Here is a 19,048-nt window from a genome sequence, read left to right as displayed (position 1 = left end):
ATTGGAAATGCCCTTCTCTGCATTTCTCACAGGGGTCTTTGGGATCAAAGGACCTAATGTACAGAAGGTGCTTCCTGGAGGGCTCTTTATGGCTGGGTTGAGCCAGAGCAGAGCCCTCTTTCCCTTTTCTTCCCTATGTCCTTGAGAGGTCTGAATCAGGTGAGGACTTCAGTTGTGTTTTTAAAACAAGTTGTGGGCTTTTCCTATTCAAAGCCTGCATTCCTGGTGTGTGTGTGTGTGTGTGTGTGTGTGTGTGTATCTGTGTCTTCTACAGGATTTCACTGTTGTTTTGGAGTAGCTATTGCTACCAACATGCACATAGAGGGATTAGAGGGATTAGGAGCAGCTATTTAGTGGGCATACAGAGCCAGACCAGCAGTGGATGGGGGTGGGGTGATGAACATCACAAGCCAGGGAAGTCCACCCTATAGCAAAGCCACCTGCTTCTGCCTTGATGTGGTTGGTGGGCTTCTCTGTCCTTGCTGCAGTTTCACAGTGTGTGTGTGCATGGTTTGAGGTCTGCAAGGGTATGCAGTTCATCTTCTGCAAAATGTTTTTGCAGCTCATTTCTCATGATCAAAAGCAGCCGTTCAATCCATCCTCACTTCTGATTCCTCCACACTTGCTCCAAAAGAGCAAATGAGCCTTCTTTAAATTTGTGCTATCAATAACAACAACAACAACAATATTAACCATACTCTAAGTCTTTCTTTGTGAGGATCCACTTGCTGATTTCTGGAATCCTTGAGACCCACTGGTCAATGTTTAATACCAACTATATGTTTATTTTCAACTATGGATTGAGAAGCTTTGCAATTTGTCAGGGCTCAGAAAATACATAGTGGTTCTTAGAAGTTTCCATAATTAGGACAGTTTTGAAAGAAGGGAATCTCTTCTTAAGATTAAGACGAGCAAGTTGAGGCAAAGTATCTTCAATCCCTTCCCATCCCTCATGGAACTCCTGTGGCGTTCCAGCTTCCTGGAGCTTATTTTGTCTTCTTGGAAGCCATTCTGATTAACTGTCCTGCTCTGGGGGGCCAGATCTCTCCTCTAATCCACATCCCTTGACTAGTGCTCCCAGGTCCCACAGCCTGCAGACAAATTCCAATTTGCCCACATAATATTTGCAAACACCAAAATAGGCTCCCGACATTTGAAAACAGGGGAAGTCACATATACAAATCAGGATTTCCACGATATATGCATCTATCAAGGCATCTTGTTGCGCTCCGTAACTACTTGCAATTTTATGTATCAATAGAAAAGATTGCATTCTTAGTTCACTAGAAGTTGCGTGCAAAGATGCTATCAGATACTCTTTTGGCTTCTGCCAAGGTGGTCCCACAAATGATCTTCTTGATCCTGAAAAAATAATCAGCAATTTCAGCTTCCCTTGAAAGTGCACGTACACTGCTATCCCCAGCAATGTTCCCATGTGGCTCCTTTGCACCCGTATGAGCAGGTATGTCCCTCTCTGAAGGTGCTTATGCACACTTCTCTTCCCCCACTCACCTGCCTGGTCCTCATGACCCACTGTACACTTGATGACGGGAGTGGCAAGAGTCAGGCAGGGAGGAGCCTAAACTCTCTAGTTAGCACTGGCAACAGCGTAAGTGGAAAAGAAAGCCTCTGGATATTAGTTTGCAGGTCTGAAGAGCAAGGTTAATAAAAATGAGTCCTTGCTGTATTAATTGGAGTAAAGGGGAATATTATTGAATTAATGGAATAAAGGAATGGCTGATTGACAGACATTTTTACAACCATCTATTTTGTTTAAAAGCTGGGTTTATTAAGGTGTGACTGCATAGGGTGAAATTCACCCTTTCAAGTGAGTTTTGACAAATGTACCATCCTTGTGCATTGTACAGAGTGTAAATGTGGCTCAATGGAGGTATAACGCATTTCCATCAGCCTCAGAAGCTCCTCTGCTCCTGGGTGGTCACCTCCCTCCTCCACCCCAGCCCCCAGCAAACCCCCTTCTCTTTTTGCCCCTGGACTTTGGCCTTTTCCTTCAAGCCAAAAAAAGGGGCGGTGTAGTAAACATGCTGTGAACATTCACAAACAGGTTTTTAACATTAATGTGTTTTCATTTCTCTTGGAATTTCTAGGCAGTTTGGTGATTGCACTGAATGTTTTTCATTCTTTCTAGGCTGTGGATAAATGTCACAGCTGTTTTGTATCTTCATCAGCACTTGGTATTATCATTTTGTTTGTTTGATTTTGGTAGATGGGCAGTGGGTATTTTGTTGAGATTTTTAACTTCACTCCTGACAGTGGTGAATATTCTTACTTGTGTTTAATTGCCATTCTTATTATTGGCAAAATGTGTTTTTCAAACATTGTGCCCATATTTTACTGGTTGTTTATTTTCTTATTATTGACCTTTGAGGGTATTTTGTATATTATGGCTGCAAGCTCTTTATCAGATTTTGTTTTACAGACATTTTCTCCCATTGCATCTTTGGAGGAGCAGAGATTTTAAATTTTAATGAATCTAGTTGATTTATCTTTTCTCTTAATGATTGTGTTTTTGGTGTCCCATCTAAGCAGTCTTTGCCTAACTCAAGGTCAAAAGGATTCTATATATTCCAATTGGTATGTTTGTTCTCTTAGCTACTGAGAATGCTTATATCTCTGAGTTTGGCTTTGTCTATTTAAATTTTATTCTGCCAATTTTGCTTTGATTATTTCGAAGCACTGTACCCTCTGCATTATTATGTCCTTTGGTTGAATCACATCAATTAGTTTAACATAATGCCTCTCTTTATTCTTGGACATATTCCTTGCTCTGAAGTCCATTTCAGATATTAAGGGTGGCTGCCTCAGCTTTATTTCAAGTAGCATTTATGTTCCATTTTTTTTTTTTTTGTTTTAGTGTTTAGCATCAACCTTTGCAGAAAGCACACAGTCCCAACGGAAACCCATTCACTTTTTCCTTCAGTCTGATGGTCTTTGTCTTTTAATCATTGTGTTTAGACCATTTATATTTAATGTGATTATCCATAGATTTACATTAAGAGCCAACATTTTGCTCATGGGTTTCTTCATGTCCCATCTGTTCTGTATTCTTTGCCCCTCCTTCTTCTGCCTGATTTTGGACTAGGTGTTTTTGTGATTCCATTTTATCTCCATGATTGGCTCATTACTTAGAGTTCTTTTTAAGTTTTAGTCATTGCCCTAAGGTTTACAAAGTGCATCTTTAATTAATCAAAGCTTATATTTGAGTTATGTTATATACAGGAACCTTGAAAGTATATATTCCCAGGGCTTTTTCCTGTTCATGTGATTCTTTTTCAAGCACAAACCTTCTTACACCATAGGTGCGGCTACAAGAATTGTCAATTAGAGATTATTTGTGCATAATTATAAAAAATGAAAATCACACTTACTTGGCTTGCACTTGTTTCTGAGTGGGCACTTCTGATATCCTTGGAATCATTTTCCCTGCAGGATTTTATTCTCTCTCCTACCTGCATAGTGAGTTCTCTCGTTTATGTACCCTAAGGATTGAAAAGTTGCTGCTTTCAAGGAGAGAAGACAGGTGATGTCCACCCCAGCTGTCAGGGGAGTTAGCAAAATCTCTGAGACAATGAGTTCCAGCTACTCTCTGATGGGGTGATTTCTCCTCTTCTGCAGTACGCACACGTTCTTTGATTAATGATCTTCGTATAGGTGTGCTCGGACCGTCACACTTGCAGATGGCTGGCTCCCTAGAGCTGCCCCAAGGTTCTGTGTAGAAGATCCTCTCTTCTCTCTGTAAAACACTTCTTTCTTTCTCAGCAAACTTTGTGCGCTCAGCAGTGGGGTGAGGGTTTGCTCATGAACGAATGGGGTGGGGGGACCACAGTCTGTGTCTGAGAAGCAGAGACTTCATTTTGAGCCTCTGTTCTGCCGGTTCCTGAGTGAGTTGGTCAGAAGTCTTTGGTTGTCAGCAGCCAAAACGTTGGAGGGCCACCTAGGAAGGAAGTCCTCAGGGATGGGGAGCTCACCATCACACTGCAGGCTGGAGGGCCAGGTTTCCTGAGAGGAGAGCCTGCCTGCCGGGGGTCGCCGATGCCTGCCTTCTGCAGGGCACCCTGACTGGATATGGGGCTCCAGTCACTTTATTCACTTTTATGCTCAGTTTGTAGATTCCAGAGAGAAGGAAGCTCACAACCTTGCTGAACCTTAGAAGCATCTGGAGAATTAAAAAAATAAAAATAAAAAACACCAATCCTTAGACCTGCCCCAATGTGGTTGAGTGGGGATCTTGGTAGCAGAGCAGGGAGTAGGCCAGGGGAGGGTGGATCACTTTTGATCCATTTAAAGATGCTAGTGCTTCTAAGGTACAGTCAGAGGTGTGACCAGGTCACATAGGTTCTTCTCTGTCTAGAAGAGACAGCTTGATGGACAGTCCCCCCCATTTCCTATCCAAGGAAAGAGGAGAAGTGCTTTTACCTAAGAGGCCGGGTGGTTGCTGAAGGCAAAGCCAAGGACGCCCTTCCCACTGCCCCGGGCCTGCTGGACAGTGGGGACCGTGGTGGGGGGCAGCTCTGCTGAACCCCAGGTGCCCTTCAGTCAAGTGAGGCAGCTCCTTGAGAACAGCGAGCGGGTGGGCTCGCAATCCTGGTGTGGTGTGTGGGTCTTCCAGGGCTGTGGCGCCTGGCAGGGACCACAACAGGGCAGCTTCATGTAACAGCGAGGCCCAGGCTCCAGACTCGGCAGGCCGTGTGTCTCCCAGGGGGATCTGCACTGCCTCCTCCAGCTCCGGGGCTCCAGAGGTCTTTGGCGTCTGGCTGCATCTCCCCAGCTGGTCTTCTCCACATGTCCCTCCCCTCTGTCTTATAAGGACACCTGTCATTGGATGTGAGGCCCCCTCTCCTCCAGATGGTCCTTCTGAGATCTCAAACTTAATAACAACTGCCAGGACCTGCTGTCTCAGTAAGATGCGTCCACAAGTTCAGAGAGGATGTGCCAGGGAGCCTTCCAACAAGTGCACACAGTAGGATTCGGCAGGGGAAGAAGAGCACACCATCAGCACAGTGAGGCCGCAGATGTTTACAGCTAACCAACATCACCAACTAACTGAACAGCGCGCTGGGCGAGGCCAGAACAGCGGGACGCTGGGTCGGCCCACGCAGGGCTTGGATGTCTCTTCTGCTGCAGCAGCAGGCACTGCTGGGCCTGGCCTCGGGGCAGTGCTCTGGACACTGTCCCCAACACCCCTCCCCTGGGCTCCCAGAGCCACCCCAACACAGGGCAGCTCTGAATCTCTGGGGGTAGCTCTCTTTGTCCAGTTCTGCATCTTTCTTGCATCTTTCTTGCTCAGCTGGTCGCTGTGGCTTCACTGTGGTTTGTTTCCTGCTGTTCTCTCACTGTCCCAGACGCTGTAGAAATGTGGATGCTACCCCACCCACTTGGGCACATGGAGAATCACTAGCAAATGTTTGAGATGCCAGGGATTCTTGCATTCTCAAAATAAAAGGACTTTAAGGACACTTTACCCGCTTCAAGACATGCGAAGTGAACACATGCCCATACACAAAGCTAACAGTTTCTGGTTTCATCATGAAGTTGCTGCTTAGGGATGATTTCAAGAACAAACAAACAAAATAGCAAAAACAAAAATCCTCACAGTGTAACAAAGAAACAAAACCCAGAAGTCTCACACCCTGTAAACTGGGATCAGCACTGCCAATGGGGATTTGTTTCTATTGGAAACGGTGAGGTTGTGTTTGAGGCACTGGGAACAGCTTTCCCCCTCCTTGCCTGATAGAAATGTTCTTGGAAGGTGCACCAAATTTAGTCTTTTAGTCCTGAGTCCTTTAGTTGAAAATGCCAAAAGAACCTACCTTAAGCAAACCATATCAAAGCCAAAATGAAAAACAAAATGTTTTAGCATGGCGTAACTGAGACATCCATGTGGGCTTCAGGCATAGTTAGATCCAGGAATCATGCAATGTCACTAGATGATGTTCCTGTCCTCTCTCAGCTTCTCTGTCCTCTGTGCTGGCTTCATTTTGAGGTCTTCATCAGTATTACCAGCAGCTGGCCCCACTTTCTTTCCATGCTCCCCTCCTAGAGTCCCCACCCTGGGTGAGGGCAGTGCCCATAGAGTGATGGGAGCCTGTCAGGCAGCTCACTGCCTAGGTCAGTCAGGACGCGCTCCAGGGAAGCTCCTTGGTTTGCGATGCAGACTCTCTGATGCCTCCTGCAGTGAACAGGGCTTGAAGAGGGCAGCGAGTCTGGAGGGCCAGCTTGCCACCAGGAACACACCAGGGTGGCCCTCCTTGGGCGTGGCCTGCTCAGCAGGGATTCTCTTCCTTGGCCTGGCTGTCCTTGGGAAGCACCTGTCCTGAGACATCGACAGGAGGTGTCTTGGTGCCCATGCCGTCCTGAGCAGCACCTGGAGCCAGATGCGTGGTGGTGACCAGGTTGCGGAATGTGCTGGAAGTCTAGATGGTGCGTCAGCTTTTGTCTTTGCTACTGTGAAGTGAAGCCCTCGACAGGCAAGTCACCCGTGATGACACCAGAAATCCACTATGTTGAAACGATGCTCAGGAGATGGCTCAGGTTATTTTCTGATCACTGAGAGGCCACGGCCTGCAGTTTCTGGGCTGCACTGTGGATTAGAAGTCTGGATACTCAGCTGCGTTTATTGCCATCAGAGGCCCCTGGAAAGTGGCCTCAGGACTAGGGAATGCTTGGCCCCAGGCAGGTTTCTGAGCGTCAATCACTTGACCTCAGCCAAAGTTTTGGGACGTGTCATTTTGCAGAGCTGACTCTGTGGCTGTCGTGATGTGTTGTCTCTCACCGTGGAGATGGATCATGCTTGTGTGCTAACAGGCAGAGTGTGGGGACAGCCACGGGTGGCCGTCAGCCCAGCTCTGCTGTTGAGGACGCTCAGGGTTCTCAGGGAGCGGCTTTCTGCTCTCTGCCGTCCGGGATCCAGCCTCCTCAGGTCCTGCCTGTGATCCAGCGGCTCCCTGAGAAGCTGTTACGCCAGGGCCTCGTGACTAGGAGGCAGTTGTGCCCGAAGGACGAGAGCAGGGGAGAGCAGGGCCACCTCCCCAGGAGAGCCTCTGCTGCCTCTGCTCTACAGGAACAGGCAAAGCCTCTCTGGGCCCTCCAGGAATCTCCACCCTCCCCTAGTTGCCTTGGTCTGAAGGACCCACGAGAAATGCGGGTCTGATGGAGGCCACTTTGTTGGGGTGGGGGGATCTTATGTTTTGATTAGTCACTAGCTGACCGTGTGGGGTTAAGCACATTTCATTTTGTCCTATGTCACATTTTCATTTTGTCCTATGAAAATTCACATTCTGCTAAAAGTAAACCTTGTGACCATTCAGCAAATCCTTTCAAAAACGCTAGTTGCTCGTCACTCACGGAGTCAGGACACCAGCAAGAGAGAAAACGAGCACCATGAAGGGCACCGGGAAGCCTCCTGAGCTGTGACGGGCAGGTCTGGGCACAGCTTCCTGGACTCCAGGTGCCCTGGGCAGGTGCTCTGCAGGGATTTGGGGTGGTCTGGGATCCTCCAGCAGAGGCCGCTGGGGGACAGGGCATGGCCTGGAGGCAGGTGACAGTGTCCATCCTTCATCCTCACCAGTTTTTGAAGCTTGATTGAGTGAGGAGCTGGACCTCAGATCTGCCACAAATAGGGTTGGCTGGTCACTGCCACCAAAAGGTGTGTAGAAGGAGCTGACCTTGATTCCTTATGATGTCACTGTCTGATGCTCTCAAACACTCGCCCACGCGTCCTCTGCACACCTGGTGTCTGTGCAGAAGCAGGTGAGGGGGTGGAAGGAGCAATGGGCTGATCCCTGAGAGCACAGAGCGGGTCTGAGGGAACCGTCATTCTGCAGCGCCCTCCCAGCACTTCCCAAGGCATCCTGCTGAAGTCGGGCGTCTCCACCCTCCGAGACAATAGTCCACTGATCCCATTATCGTTTTCCTGTCACCATCTGGATATTTTTATATGCCTGTCTCCTGGCTGTGAATGAGCTCTTACCCATAAAATACGCTTTATAGTGCCATTTTGCGAGACGTCTGGAATTTGTCACGATTGGTTGTGGTGACAAAGACAATAATGTCAGTTCTCTTCACTCCAGAAACAATGCAGGTCAGAACACCGTAGGTGACTTATTCAAAGTACTGAAACCACAGACAATGGCCACAAAAAATCTCTGCCAACCAAGAATCTGTGTCCAGTGAAAAGAGTCTTCAAATCACTGAAAGCAAAGACCCAGGAGAGTTTCCTGGAGTTTATAACAAGTGGAAGTGAAATACATGGCAAAAACCCCAGGCCTTGGGAAGGGACCTGCAGCTTGTGTGGAGGAAACAGAGTCCCATGACCACAGGGGCAGTGGGAAGGCGGTGGGGACATGCCTACTCATCATAGGCCATGTGGCGCTAGGCTACTTGAAGATGAGTTTCAGAGAGTCCGTGTAGGGGTTAAAATAGGCCCCAGAGGATCATTGTGGAACAGAGGAGGGTGGCCAAGAAGCCACAGGAAAGAGGCGTGGATACTAAATAGATCATGTAAAAGAGTGACAGAATAGGACACGGGTGGGAAATGGAAAGAGAAGTGGAAAATGGCAATTTTCATCCAGATGTATCAATAATTACATTAAATGTAATTGTATCCAACCTGCAAAGTTCAATACACTTAAGCTCTGTTAATAGTTAAATACAATTAAGTGGTTGAATAAAATTAAAAATCAAGGATCTTCAGGATGGAAAACAAGGGAACACCCAACTTCGTTATTAACAAGATACCATAAAATATGTTAAGCATAGTAAGACATAGATGGGTCAAAACTAAAGAATGGAAGAAGAACTACTTCTAACATGAATCATATGTAATGAAGTGATAAGTTAGTGTCAGACCTTGGGATATTGCCAGAGATTATAAAGGAAAGTTCATCACGACAAAGGGGTTGAGTTCATCAAGAAAGCATAATGATCCTTTATCTGTATGCACTCAATAACAATCTTCAAAACACACAAAGAAAAATAATTGAAATAGCAGTAAAGACATCTACAATTGTAGCTGGAGGTATAAGCACTCCTTCCTCCTCCACTGATAGAATAAACAGCCAGCCACTCAGTAAGGACCCACAGAACCAACTCACTCCAGGAAACTGAGATGAATCCATATCTACACACCAGTGTACAAAGTGATAGCAGGCTAGCTTCTCCTGTCAGGAGTGCTTGGGATCTCACCAAAGACAGCACACTGGGCCACAAAATAGGCCTTAATAACTTTAAATAGGTTAAAAACTATTCAGAGTCTGTTTTTTGACCTACACAGAATTGAAACCCAGAAAGATAGCTGTAAAATCCCCCAACATTTGGTGATCAACCAGCATATTTCTAATTTACCCATGAATTAGGAAGAAATTAAAAAGTCAAAATACTTTTTTTCTGAAGGAAATCAAAACTGCAGCATGTCAAAATTATCAGCACTTATACTTCTAAAATATATAATAAAATTTCAAAATATAGTTGAGATTTTAGAGACATCATAAAAAAGAAATATACCATGTTCATAGACACTTTTTTCCTCTTGAATTGACCTACTGGATCATTACACCAGATAAAAATCTCAGTAGGGATTTTTGTAGAAACTGACAAGATAATTTGGCAATTTGTACAAGGCCTACCAACCTGGAAGGTATGAAAAAGTTTTAAAAAATGAGAACAAATATAGAGGATGTCTAGTTTGCTTCAGTGATCAAGATTACATGGTATTGGCATACGATAGGCATAGCTCACTGGATCAAACCAGTGATGAGAAATAGAGCCCCTCTCCTCCATGGTCACTTGTTTGACTCTGAAAGCACCAAGATTAATTAATGGAGAAAGGATATTGTCTCTAACAAATCATTCCAGATTGACGTTTGTATGAACAAAATGAGCCCTGATTCTTATTTCTCACCGTAGACATTAAACTAATTCAAAATGGCTCAGAGGCTCAGGTATAAAACCTAATATCCTAAATAATGTGAGAGAAAACAATAGAAAATCTTTCTGACCTTGGAGTGGCCAAAGGTTTTTATTTGTTGTACAGAAACAAACAATTTTTAAAAATCGCAAACAGAAAAACCAAAACCAAACACAAACCTTAAATAAAAATCTGACTTTAAGTAGCATTGGAACATGGATCAGCACTAACGATGTTTACTCCCCCGAATCTACCTACAGTTAAGGAAAAAACACGTAAGATGTGGACCAGAAGAAATGCTAACCAGATGTGTCTAACAAGGGAGCTGTCTGTTCCAAGATGCTATCAGGTTAATTAAAAGGGAGATAAACCATCAGTCGAAGGGGGGTAAAGAGTCAAATAAAAGCTTCACAAAATTCAAGATGAGCTGGAGACCAACAGACATGAGGTTGGACATCAGCCTGGTGCTCATCATCAGAGCGAAGCACCTTAAGACAGCTGCAGTCCCACTGCCTGCCACTAGGGGCAGTAGGTGGACCACAGCCAGCTCTGGGGCGCCTGCGCATGACCAGACCTGGGGTCCTTCCTGGTCACTGCATCACAGGCGTGGGACACAGTGTTGCAATTGCTTCTGATGCTAAACACAGCCTGCCTATGTGACCTGGTGGCTCCACACAAATGCTCCGTGATCATCAGTGTCAGGAGTTTGAGAGTCCAGCTGTGGTCAGCTGATGGTGCATGAATGAGGTGAAGCAGGTCCCTGCAGTGGGCCACTCCCCAGCAATGACGAGACCCAGAGCCAATACGTGCCCCAACTCTGAGACATTGAGAGGACATTCTAGGACCCACACATCTAATTCATGGACTGAAAGCAAACCGTTTTTGCCTGGAGCAGGGGTGAGGGCCATTTGGCTAGGCAGGGGCAGGAGGAGCCTTGTGGGATGCAAGTCCAGCTTTCCCACAGTGTCCATGGGTCCCTGGTTCCCAGCCCCTGCAGATACCAGGACCCCCAGATGCTCAGTTCCTCATGTGAAGTGGCACTGAGTGTGCCCCCACCCTCTGTGACCCTCCCGCTTTCACTCATCCCTAGGTCACTTATAATGCCCATCGCAACCTAAATGCCATTTGAACACCTGTTAGGCTGTGCTATTTATGGACTAATGACAAGAGGAAGGTCTGTCATGTTCAGTGCAGACACAGTGTTTGTGGGATTTTTTTTTTGACCCGGGATTGATTGGCCCCAGGGCTGGGAACACTCAGGCACAAAGGGCCAACCGTGTTCTCTACTGAGTTGTCATGGTAGTTACGTGTGTCTGTGTACTTGTCAAAAAGCATTAAGTGGATGTAATCTTAAAACAGGTACATTTCATTGTGCTCAAACTATACTCCCCCAAAGCTGGTAGAAAAATAAACGATGTGACATTTTGGTTGAAGGCAAGTGGATGTTAAAATGTGCCCCAGGCTACCTGCACTAGTAAGATTCTTGAGAATCGTGCTGAAACAGAGTGCTCTGTCTCCACTGAAAGGCGAACTTCAATGTTAGGCAGAGGAAGGCAAAATCAAAGCAGGGGCTAACGTGGCTTTGGTGGCGGGGAGGGTGGGAACTCAGTCTTCCCCTGTAGCGTGTGGAGACAGAAGGGGGCAGATTCTCCTCTGATGTGTCCTTAAAATAAGAAATGCCGGTGACAACATGGGTGTGGAGCAGGGGGCCATAAATTGATGAGGCCCCTGGAGAAGAGACAAGTCATCCACAAACTGGGAAAGTCAGGATACCTGAAAACAGCCACTGCCCACCTGCCATCCTGGACGTCTGCTGACAAGTGTCCCCTGTATTTTGGAGGTGAGGTCTAACACATCTCCAGCTCACCCAAGAACCTGTTTCAGCCAGGAACCAAGAGGCTGCCGACCCAGCAACCTGATCTAAGCTCCCCGTGGGTTTTATTCCCACCAGTGTCACCGTTGTTCATCTCCCCATGCATACATATGCAAAGACATATGTCATCTTGATTTTCAGTCCTGTATTTCCATTCGTGTACCTTAGAAGGCCTTCTTAGTGGTCCTCTTTGCACACGTACTTGGGGTTGAAGCCCCGCCTGCCCCTGGATGAGTGGTTTATCCAGGAGACTTAAGTCTCTAAGACCAATTTAGACCAATCCAACTTATCTCCTGGGGTTGGTGGAGGGAAAACCCTCCCAGAGATCAAGGTCTTTCTAACATCTGAACAAAATGGGTCTTGCTAGCATGAAAAGGGGGAGATAGATATTGGGAGGCAACACGAGGATCCGTTGCATGTGCTCAGTCTACCTACCTACCTTAAATCAGAGGCCAGAGCAGCCACGCTTTCTTTGGGCAGGATGCATTTAGCTGAGAATGCAGCATTTTGTTTGAGGTTCAGCTTGAATTCATTCATTCATTCCGTGAGTGTTAGCTGAGCGCTTACTACATGACTGAAACTGAGGATGCTGCAGACAGTGAGTGAATTGCTAAATAAGTAACCTCAGAACTTCCTATGAGTGGTGTGGAGGGGAAGAAACCAGGGCGGCGGTCGGGACAAAAAGAGAAAGATTGGACTTTCAATTCAGGAAGAGCCACGTGATTGTCACTATTTTTGTCTTCCTAACAAGGTGAAGGTCAAGGTTTGTCATTTTGTGCCTTGCTTTAAATACTCCAGAAAACCAAGCCCCCACAATGGATCCCCCAAAAAGGTATGTCCAAAGGTATGTCCCCCTGGTACCTGCGAATGGGAACATACTTGGAAACGGAGGCTCTCAGTCAGGGAATCTGAGAAGATCCCATCCTGGACTTCTCCATCAGCCACTGTCGTTAAGAGCAAAGGGACAGCTGGGATAGTCAGAGGAGAAGCCCAGGCCAAAGGCCACGTGGAGATGAGGTGGGGATTGGCCATGTGCCCCCCCAGGCCAGGGCGCTCCGGGAACTACCAACACGGAGAGACTGAGCCTTCTTTCTGGGTGATTGTGGCCCAGCTGGTACCCCAGCCTTTCAAGATAGTTTCTGTCATTTTAAGTCACCAAGATTGTGGCCACTTGCTATGCCTCCCAGGGACACTGATAATATAAGCCCACTCATGTGCTCCAAGACTCTGATGAAGAAAGGATACGGTTGGATTTGATATAATTCAGCTGTGGAGACAAAAGTAGGTCTGCTGCCTGTGTTTCATGAACTTGAGTCCTGACCTTTTCTCAATGCCGGGGCACATGGTAGACGACTTAGTTTGAATTATAATAATGTGGCAAACTGCTTATTTTAGATATTAATACTTAGGTCTAGTAAGGAAAAGGTGCTGCATGATTTATCAAACAGATTGGAAGGATGGCTTCAATACTGACACTGCACATATAGTCTTGCCAGGTTCAATGTGGAAAAAAAACATGGAGATGAGCATGTAATTTTCATGGAGTTCTCCTTCTTGCTACCTTTTCTCAGCTCCTACCAAGATAGAAATTCTAAAATGCTGTGAGTGGAAAAAGTGGGACAGTCTTCTGTCAGGTTCGCCCGTTAGGATCTGCAGCCTTCTCTGTTGACAGATTGTTCATGACAATTCTTAATTAGCTGGGCTCTGCTGAGGTGGTGCTTGGTTTTGAAGGGAGTTGGCGAGGCCCAGGAGGGAGGGCTGGGAAGTTTTCTGTGGCCTGCCTTCCCCTACCTCTCCCACTCAGACTTTGCACTCACACATTTTGGTGTTCATTAATTTGTTCAAACACGCTAAGATTTCCAGGTTTGTGCTAGCACCAGGAAACCAAAAGTATACACAAAACCACACCCAAGACAGCCAGGTGATGGGTGTCTCAGGAGGAGGCATTTATAAGGCACTTTGGGGTCATAGTCGGTGAAGGAAGCAGCTTGTCTGCCTGGGAGAAATTGTCAGTCAGGAAGGCCACACGTGGAGGCCGGGCCTTTGAGAGTCTGGAAGGATGGGTGGAGAAAAGTTGTGATGGGAGTCATGAAGCCAGCGACCCTTCAGAGCAGCTGCCCAGGGCCTGGCAGGTCCTGGGTCCTACCTGCATCACCCACATCAACACTCAGTCCACTTTAGAGGCCCGGTGACCGACCACCTCTTATGGATAAGGAAACTGAGTCAGAGTAAGTCTGGGTGACTGTCCTAAGTGGCAGAGCAGGACATGGACCAGGGCCACCCTGAGCCACTGTGCCACCTGCTGGCTCCTGCAGGAGGAGGAGCACTGTGGGGAAGGAGAGCTCGAGGCCCAGGCGTGCTCAGGAGAGGCCAGCCAGGGTTGATCCTCCCAGGGTCAGTATAGGACATTGGCGCTCTGCCACGAGAGAAGAGCTGGCCCCAGGACCGCAGTGGCCCCTCCAGGTGGGGTGAGAGGTGGACCTGCCACTGGCCAGTGAACCCGGTGGGTGGGTCCTCTTCCCTCCCCTCCCTCTTGTGTTTCCCTTGCTTCTGGTTCTTTCCTGCCTTCAGAACAAGTGTTCGCTGGGAGCAGATGCTGGGGTCCAGTGAGGAACCAGCAGGCATCGAAGTGGAGTTTTTCATCACACAGTAAGATCCGTCACTTCTCTGGTTCCCTGTGCCTTATGGCCATTGGACCAATTCTGGTATCGGTCCATCGATGGAAGTGGAAGTTGTGAATCACTTTCAGTGAGACGGGCAGATTAAAGAGACAGGCAAACAGGTCAGATAACTTCCAGACTGTGGCAAGTCTGATGACTAAAGCAGGTGACATGGAGAACTAAAGGAGAGCCAGGTGGGCTGAGAAAGACCCTCTCTGAAGACTAACGAGATGCAGAGACTCGCCTCACACCTGGCTCCTCGTCTCTGGTTGCTCCAGGTGCTGGTGTGGGTTTTCTTAAGGAGCAGAACTGCCCAGGGGTGAGGCAGCCCGGGGCTCTGGGTGCTGGTAGCAGGTGCAGCACTCAGTCTTCCTACCTTGGCTGAGATCCTTGAGCCTCTGCGTTCTCATCTGTAAAATCAGAGCTCTGGCTCCTCCCCACATACTTGTTTGTGGATTATGTGCATAAAGCCTGGGAGACATAAGCAGCGCCCAGGATCCTCCATATGCGTCCGAGTGCTCTGTCCTGATCCTTTCCATTCGCGCACCCGGTAGCCCCCGAGTGTTTACTCAACAGCTGTCTTTTTAGATCAGCTGCTTCCCACCAGGAGACCTCAGGACACAGAGTGTTGGGTCCTTACTGGACCTCCCCAGCTGAGGGGCACTCTGCCCGGTGTCCCCATGCTGTCAGGTGCTGCTCCATGCTGGGCCCCACTCAGCCATGTCAGCCTAACCTCCGAAGGACACAGCGATCAGTGGGCTGACCTGGACAGCTGCTCCACACACCCGCCTCTCGGCTTCTCTAGAGCAGAAGGCCTCTGGCATACAAGGTCCCAGTCTCCTGGTTGGCTCCTCCTCGGGGCCTCTTTCTGTCTTTCTGCCTGCAAGCCCGGTTGGTCTGCCTCCCCTGGTGGCTCTGCTAGCTCTCTGGATTTGTCCCCTCCAGTTTGTCCAGGTCCCTTTGTCCTTTCCCATTTTGTCTCACTCCATCTCTCTCTCTGTCTTTTCCTCTCTCTCTTTAGGACCATACTTGCTTGCCCATCATCTCCCTCTCCCTCCATCTTCCCTCCCTCCTTCCTCATTCCTTCTTGATCTACTCTTGCACCTCTCTCACCTCCCCTCTCTTCCTTTCCAAACCATGGATCCGTCCACCCACCCACCCACCCATCCAGTGGCCTGACTGAAGGATGGACAATCAGTGGTGCCTCCTTCCAGGGCTCCCCCTGCTCCCTGCAGTCACCAAGCCCCGGCCAGTTCACAGCACTATCAGGGAGTTCATTCATATTCAAGTAAAGCTATCCCTGCAAACCCAGGTCTCAGAAGCACTAAGTGTCTCCTCACTGGTGCCTTCAGCCCACGTTTTAGGTTTCAATGGAGCAGATGCCATTTGCTTGTTAGCCTGGTGGCAACTGGGAGTTGTTTTAAATTTGAATTCAGCTCAAACTGGATGAGCGTTTTTTTCAGACAAGAGAGAAATAGTCGACAGGTTACGCTGTTGTTAGTGGCCTGCCCATCGAGGGGAAGGAGAGAAGGCACAGGTGACTGCTGTCAGTGTTGGAGCTGGTGTGGGCCGCACAAAACCCACGGAGGTGGAGTGGAGGAGGAAGCAGGCTGGGAGCAGGGCAGAGCCAGCCTCCTTGGTCCTGCGCCTCTCTGGCTCCTGTGCCCCTTCTCTGTGGCGGTCTTGGTCTCTGGGGCTCACTGTTCTCTCTCACCCTCTCTGTCTCTGTCCAGCTTGGCTAACGGTGCCAGTGGGAGCCTCTGCTCTTCTGCTCTGGCCCAGGTTGGATGTTACTGCCCACTTTACAGAAGAGAGGATTGCTGGCCTGGGGCCACTAGGAAGTCTGTGGGGCAGACAGATCTCCTGGCTTTAAATCGAGGGCCATCCATGTCGACCCGGCCTGCTCTCCTGCCACGGGTGTGGGGCCTCCAAGGAAGGGTGCAGGATCCCGTGTTCATCTCCAGCTGGTCAAGTGAAGCATTTGAGAAACTGAGGACATCGCAACTTTGGTGTCATTTTGGAAAGTTGGAGCCTTGGGGTGCAGCTCCTCTGCTTCCCCACCAGGACTCAGGGAGCAAAGGACACTGGCGTGGTTGAGCCCTTGGGGAAGGATGACTCTGGTGAGAGCAGAAACCAGGTAGGACCTGTGGAAGCTGCTCTGCAGGTGAATTCTTGACAAGGACATGACGTGTCCTGGAATCCAAAGGCTGTGAAGGGCCACCTGCCTGAGCTCTGCAGGAAGCCTGCTCCCTGCCAGTGTTTCACCCACCTCTCCACCACCCGCCTTGGCCACTCTGCTGGGAGGAAATGCCCAGCAACTGCCCTTTAGTTAATGTCTTTCTTTCTGGAAAGGAGTCAGAGAGGCTGAGATCTCTTCATCCCCATTCCACATGCTTTATCTGGACCAATCAATAGCGACTGGTGGGGGACAAGTCCATTTTGTATAAAATGGTGACTTGGCACCTCATCACCATTCCCAAAGTGATGGGAGTGAGGAGGAGGGAGGTTTCCAATGGATGGTCCCTGGGTCACATTGGGCAGTTTTACCAGGGTTCAGTATTTGGCCTCTCGTTCTACCTCGGGCAGTGTGGGGGCGGGGCAGTGGGAAGAAAGAAGTGTGGTCCCTGCTGCCGTAGTTCAGAGCTGTGGCTTTAAGGGTCCAGGGCCTGCCCCCTGCCCACCCCCTGCCAGTGCAGGGGCTGCAGGGACTGGGCTATTTATGATGGACTAGCAGCCGCCCTGCTGGTGACCTCTTCTCACACCAGCTAGGGAGACTCACCTGTAGCTACTGGGGTGGAAATGCCCACCTTGGACTCTGGTGAGCAGCTGGGAGCTCCTTTCAGGGCTGGGCCTTCCCTCCACAGCTGCTGGCTGGGGCCTAGGACAGCACATAAGAGCCCCTCCTGACCCTCTGTGCGCCAGCCTATTAGGAATACCTTTCTTTGTGTTATTCAAGAACTCATAAAGAGCTGAATTTTGTAGTCTCTTACTGCATTGTGTATAATAAATTATCCAAATCTAAAAATATCCCTTGGTTGTGTTGGGGAAGGGAGAAGGGCTGTTTCAGAGTTACATAATGCACAACAGTGGGACTGAAATCCTTTATTCAAATTGAAGCCAGTGTCTTTGCTCCTCTCTGGGTGAAGTTCACATCGCCTTGCAGCTGTCAGAATAAGTCTGGGTGTCTGCCACCTGAGTGTGGTCAGATTAGATTCCTGCCTAAAGGCCAGTGTTCTTGGGCCAGGGACCTGGGTGTGCAGGTGGCCAGATCTCAGGGCTGTGGTCCAGAACCACAGGCTGGGGGAGGAACTGGGGGAAGCACATGAAAACCACACAAGGCCATGGTAGGGGTCTCTGGGGACACTTGACTGCAACTGAAAATTAAGGTTCACATGCATGTGAACCATCTTTGTAGAGGTTTTAAAATTTAAAATCTCTATAAATCTACCTTTGATCCTTCAAGATTTCTTTTGAGTTAGGCAAAGGAGTGGATGGCAAGGTCCGTTGCACAGGCGAGGAGCTGAGCAGGCTCACAGTGTGGCCAGCCAGATGGTGGCTTCTATAGCAGATCACATGTGCTCCCATCCTAGCTCATTACTTAGCAGCAGTGTGATTCTGGTAAAATGGGGATACAACTAGTAACCCTTCAATAGCGGTGTTTCAATAGCCATGTTGCAATAGCGATGTTTGAGGATGAAGTAAGATGTTAATAACAACTGTTAAAATGTATCAGGCACTTACAAGGTCCCAGGCAGTTTTTGGTGCTTTAAACACACATTATTATGAATAGCAAGTGCATATAAATCATTCGGCCCGTGCCTAACACTTATGTAAGGGTTTAAGAGAAATTAATTGTCATTAGTCATGTTTGTTAGGTGATTTATATTCTGTATTGTTATGCATTTGTTCATCAGTTCATCTTTAATTAATTTTTTGTTTTGTTTTGGTGGTGCTGGGATCGAACCTGGGGCCCTGTGCATGCAAGGCCAGCTCTCTACCACCTGAGCCACAGCCCAGCCCCATCAGTTCATCTTTGTTGTATTTTCTTTTGGTTCTTTTGATTGTATCTGTGGGCCCGAAAATGGATTTCCCAAATACCTTTGTTAAAATCCCCCCAATATCAATATTCTCTCTCTCAACATAAACACCTAATATCATTTTAATGAAGTGTTCAAGAGTAAGTTACACATATGAGGTACTTTGTAAATACTTTGGTGTGAATTTCCCCAGAATCCTTAAAAAGGAAGAGTGAAATCTTAAAATCTGGAAATGAATGTCAACACAAAGAATTTTCCCATCCCTGGGCTTTATTCTTATTCTTGGCCCACTAGTGTCCATTGTACCAACCAACCAACCAACCAACTCCGGAATCGTGTGTTGTGTCTGCACCCCTTGATCTGGAAGGGTTCCCTGGTCTCTGTCCTTAGACCAGGATGCACTGGAGGGTACCAAGCAATCACTGTGCAGTCCAGGCTGGCCTGGCCCTTGTTCCTTACTAGCCTCACCTCTCCTCCTTTGCAAGACACGGGGTCTGTTCACATGTCATTAGTGATGTCACTGATGGCCTGGAGTGGCTGGTGTGTGCAGCGT

The sequence above is a fragment of the Urocitellus parryii genome, chromosome 3 (assembly GCF_045843805.1).
Source record: "Urocitellus parryii isolate mUroPar1 chromosome 3, mUroPar1.hap1, whole genome shotgun sequence".
Classification (NCBI taxonomy): domain Eukaryota; kingdom Metazoa; phylum Chordata; class Mammalia; order Rodentia; family Sciuridae; genus Urocitellus; species Urocitellus parryii.
The sequence above is the reverse complement of the archived record's forward strand: the minus strand, read 5'-3'. Positions refer to the sequence as shown.